Below are 5,621 nucleotides of genomic sequence, written 5' to 3'. Positions count from 1 at the left end.
CAAAGTCAGTCTAACACAACATTAGGAGGTAGAGCCAAGGTCAGCTTTGCAGGGTCCCACTTGCCTCTTGTACTTCCCTGGATTAAGTGCTCTTATGCTACCCTGGGCAGGGAAGAATGTTTTTAATAAACTCACACAGGAGAAGGTGCTGGTGAATAAATATTTCCTCCCAGGCGAATTAATCACACTGGAAAGGTGAAATCTCAAATACCTTGCTGCCTGGTTAGAAAAGATTTTACGCCAAGATCCCCAGACCCCCCCATCACCCCCCAAACCATCAGCATGCCCTACAGGCCATGCACCCCCATGCACTTCTCTCTGCACCCAGATATCCATTTTGCCAGAGTCCAGGGGATACTTTCTAGCAGAGAAGACTGTTTACGCAGCCCAGGTAAACACCTCTGGCCTTCAGGGAAATCAGAGCAGCCTCAGAGCATTTGGAAATGGAGAAGTGGGAGGACATTGTGAGCCCAAGAGATTTATTGTTAAAGCTTGGAAAACAATTAGAGTTGAAATGAGCTCACTGGCCCGGCACTGCTCTTCAGGAACTCTACAAGCAAAATTCCCTCACGTTGATTTTCAGGAAAGGAAAAGAAATCCCCAAACAGAAAGATCATCACAGCTACTTAAAACAGAGTGGAGAACATGATCTGTTAATATTCCCTCTTTCTGTTATGTGTTAGGGCGTACCAAACCACTTGTATAAGTTACCAAATTGTGGTTTAACAAATTACCCCAAATTTAGTTGCTAAAATAACAAACATTTAGTATCTCACATGGTTTCTGGGAGTTAGGAATCTGGGATCAACTTACCCGGGTGGTCTAACTCAGGGTCTTTCAAGAGGTTGCAGTCAAGCTGTGAGCTGGGTTTGCCATCATCTCACGGCTTGACTGGGTTTGAGGATTGGCTTCCAAGATGGCTCCTTCACGTGGCAGTTGGTAGGAGTCTTCAGTTTCTTGCTCACTGTTGTCCAGAGGCCTCAGTTCCTTACCATGGGGGTGTAGGGTGACCATCCTGGTTAGCCCGGGACTGATGGGGTTCTCACGATGTGAGGCTTTTAGTCTGAAACCAGGAAAGCCCTGAGCAACCTGGTGACAAGTTGGTCATCCTCTGTGGACTTCTGTCCATGGGGCTGCACACAACATGAAGAGATCTCTGAGAGAGGGATCATGACATAAATCCTGTCTTTTATAACCGTATCTTAGAAGTAGCATACCATGTGTCACTTCTTCTGTATTCTGTTAATCACACAGATCAGCCCTGGTACAATGAGCAAAGGGATGATAAGAGGCTGTGAATATAGGAGGTAGGGATCACTGGAGCCATCTTGGAAGCTGGCTACCATATTACCCTAAAACCTAGTGGTTGAAAACAACCACCATTTAGTACCTCCCATGAGTCTGTGAGTAAAAGGGCTCAGCTGGGTGGTGGTTCAGCCCCACATGTTGTTGGTTGGAGCTGCAATCATCTGAGGTTCAACTAGTCTCGAATCCCACAGGACTTATTCATATGGCTGGCAGTTGGTGCTGGCTGTTGGCTAGGAGCTCAGCGGAGGCTGCCAAGGAGAGTGTTGGTTCTCCTCCATGTGACCTCTCCACATGGCTGGGACAGTGCTGAGAGGGACCACCCCAATAACAAGCATGTAAGAAGAAGGAAACAGAAGGTTCCAGTCGTCCTACGGCTCAAACATCTTAGGCTGCATTCCACTGGCCAAAGCTGTCACAAGAACAGACCAGATTTAAGGAAAGAAGAAATAAACTCTACTTTCAGATGTGAGGAACGGAATATGCTTATAGAAAGGGGAGAAATTTTCAGGGGCTACTATAGTCCCTAATAGGGGCTATAATAGTCCCTAAAATTTGTGCTTTGGGATCTCTCATTGGGGAATGTACAGAAATCCCCAGAGGTGGAGCGATATTCCTGGCACCCTCAAATTCCTGGCTTGTTTTAAAAACTATGCAAGCAACTGTATAAAGACATTCATTATTTTAAAAATTAGAAAATACAGGAAAGCACAAGAAAAAAACACTGTCATTCCAAAACCGAAATACCTATAATTTTAGTACATAACATCCTAGAATTTATTCTATGCAAAAATAATTTTATTTTACAAAAACGGAACAACTCTGTACCTACAATTTTATAATCTGCCATCTTCACTTAAAACTACATTACGAACATCTTTCGGTGACAGTTAATATAGATAGAGCTACCTCAATTTAAGGGTTGCATAGTGTGTCATTGTGTATCTACCAACCAAGATTCTTGATGGCAACAATAAAAACCATCTCTGGTTAACGCAATCAGCAAAAGGGAATTTTTGGGAAGGTTATTGGATAGCCTAAAGAACCTATGATATATTAGTTTAGTGTGCCGTTAGCTATTGCAGTGGAACAAGCCACAAAACTTAGTGGAATAAAACCACCACTTTAATCTGCTCATAAATTCTCTGGGTCAGGAATTCCAACTGCCCAGTAGAGACGATGCCACAATGTCTGGAATCTCAGCTGGGAAAACTCAAAGTAGGAGTGAGGTGAAAAGCTGTGCAGGGGGATGCAGTAATGGAATCATCGGGAGGCTTCTTCATTTACGTGTTTGGAGATTGGGCTGGGATGACTTGACACTTGGCCAGAGTGCCCATACATGGCCTCTCTGTGCGGCTAGGGTTTCCTCAGGGTGGTAGCCTCTGTGTAGCCTGACTTCTTACAAGGTAGCTCAGTGCTCCATTGATCCATTGACCAAAGTAGTTACAAGCCTGCCCCAATTCAAGGGGAGGGGACAAAGACTGTACTTCTCAGTACAGGAGTGTCAAAGAATTTGTGACCATATTCTAAAATCTCTATAATTAGGGTAAGCTAAGCTAAGCTGTTGTAACAAAGAGAGCGCCCCATTTACAGCAATTTAATGAATTTATTTGCGTTTATTTGAGTTTATTTTTCTCAAACAAAATAGTTCCAAGGTGAGTAGTCCAGGTCACTGAGGTGGCTCTGCTCCACCAGACACTTACCTGTATACCACTGGCATCTAGGCTCCGCTGCCGACATGGCAATCTGGAAAATCACTAACTGTCTTTGTGCCTCTGTGGGCAAAGCCTCAGGTAGGAGCATCTCATTGATGACACTCAGCTCACATACTATACCTTCCAGGGAGCAGGGAGTGGGCATGTCTGCTTCTGTAGTGGAAAGCAGAGATGCCTCTTTCCTATCTTAGAATTTCCCCCTAAGAAGAAAGATGATCAGATGCTAGGTACCCTAAAAGCAACTAATATCCAGTAGAATACGGATGTATCATATCCCACCCCCTATTGATAGACATTTAGGCTGATAACATGCCATTGATAACATGCTATTCACACTGTTGCAAAAAACATCTTTCTACAGATATCTTTGAATACCTAAGATGTTTATTCCCCTTTAAGCTAAATTCCAAGCAATCATGTCATAGTGTCTGATTTCTGCATCTATCCTGCAGGATCCCATTAAAGAGGAAAACCTTCTTTTCTTCAAGCCAGGGGTGACAACTCAGAAATGTGTATGGGCCTGGGAGAAAGAATGGAGAGATCCAGCACAGACGATCAGGATTAGGTGTCAGTGTGTCTGATCATAATCCAGTCCTGTTTATGGAGCCCTGTGTGAAGGGCTTTACATATACTAGTATCTCATTTCCTCTTCACATTAGTGTGATAAGGAAGACATTATCTTCATTTGGTGGATAAAGAAGCTTAGGTTCCAAGAGATTAAGTAATTTATCTAAGGCCTTAGAGCTAGGGTTTAATCCCAAATCAGTGCTATGAACCAGTTCCTCCCTCTCAGAACATTTACTCTGAGGTTACTCCCTCTCCTAGCCCAGCTTTCATATTGTGGCACATGAAGACGCCATGTGTAGACATTTCAGCCAGTAGCCCCAGAGAAGCTCCCAGCTGACAGCCAGCAACAACTACCAGCCATGGGAGTGACCCAGCTTGGACTCTTCAGCTCAGTTGAGAACCCAGATGGCTGCAGCCCTAACCACCATCACCTGGAGCAGGACTGTTTAGGTGGGCTCAGTCAATCCAAAGAATGGTAAAAACTAATAATAAAATGGTTGTTGTGTTAAGTGACTACATTTTGGCAAAATTTGTTACATAGCAATGGAGAACCAAAACAGGTAGAGAACTACTCATTCTTCAGTGAGTCCCAGCATACCTGAAAAGAGGGCTCCTGCTCTGGGTGCATAAGTGGAAAATAGGGGGTCTTTGATGATCCTTATGAGTCAGCACACTAGTCTGCATCTATATATGACAGTTTTCCTTGTTGCCTGCCCCAGCTGGGGGAAAAAATTCACTGAGTCACAGGCTCGGAGGAGAAACTGTGTAATGAGTTAACAGAAATCTGGGAAAGATTCCCAAAGTAAATAACGTTGATTCTCAGCACAAAGAAGGCATTGCTTAATGCTGTGAAAATTCACATAAACAGTCATTGCTTTATGACTGATTTGCTATATTTTCAAATTTCAAAAAAGTAACCAGAATAACCATCAGTTAAAAAAATAAATAAAATAACAGCAGTACTTGGAAATGCTGTGCAGCTCCCAAGAATCGTAAAAGTGTCCTTATCTTTTGGAACTTTATAGTCCTGTGGGCAGGAGGTAGTGTCAATATGACCTTAGGGTGACCCCAGTTGTCACTTGGATCCCAAAGCAAAAGCCAATCCTCCTTCCCACTTAAAGAGTAGAGGAGGAAGCTGAAAAGAGTTCAGTAAGATGGTGGCTCTTTGGCTTCATCAACCTTAGGCATTTACTCTCCTATTCGTCACCTCTCAGTCCCTTCCAGTTCAGTGGTTCTCACGTTTGGGGGCATCAAAATCATCTGGAAAGTGTTTTAAAAATGCAAGTTCCAGGGTTTCTCCACAAAAGATTCCCATTTTATAGGAATTTTCCTTTTTCTTTTCCAGAATTTCCAAAAATTTTCCAGAATTTTTATTTCAACAAGAACCAGATGATTCTTCCTTAGATGGGTCCCATACCACATCTTGAAGACCACTGTAACCTCAGGCCTTCCCTAGAAACGTGGGCGAGAGATGGGGAGAGTCCGCCCCAAGTCACACCTCCATAGACCAGAATGCACCTCGGAAGGTGGTCAACATAGGATCTTTAGATTCCAAGCCAGAAAGATTCTAACAAACCCATCTGGAGCACATGGCTTTCAAACTGTTTCATAGAACCTTAGGGGGTTCTTCCGGAATCCTCTCATCCCCACCTCAGCTGTTTCTCTTTAATCTGTTTTATTATAGTGGGATTCCAAGAAATATTTCCTTAGAAGAAAAGGTTTTATTACTAAATGCCCTCCCTGCTTAAAAAAAAAAAAAAAAAGGAAAGAAATCCCACGTTGGTGAGGATGGAATCCTCAAACATTGATGGTGGGGATGGAAAACAGTGCAGTCACTGGGGATAATAGTTCGGTGATTTCTCAATAAGTTAAGCATAGAACTACCATACGTCTTCGTCTGCTCAGACTGCTCTAACAAAATACCATAGATTGGGTGGCTTAAGCAACAGACTTATTTCTCACAGTTCTGGAGGCTGAGAAGGAAAAGATCAGGGTTTAGGTTCTTGGTGAGGACCCTCTTCCTGGTTTCCTGCC

Source organism: Rhinolophus ferrumequinum, chromosome 17 (assembly GCF_004115265.2).
Source record: "Rhinolophus ferrumequinum isolate MPI-CBG mRhiFer1 chromosome 17, mRhiFer1_v1.p, whole genome shotgun sequence".
Classification (NCBI taxonomy): domain Eukaryota; kingdom Metazoa; phylum Chordata; class Mammalia; order Chiroptera; family Rhinolophidae; genus Rhinolophus; species Rhinolophus ferrumequinum.
Note: the sequence above shows the minus strand (reverse complement) of the source record.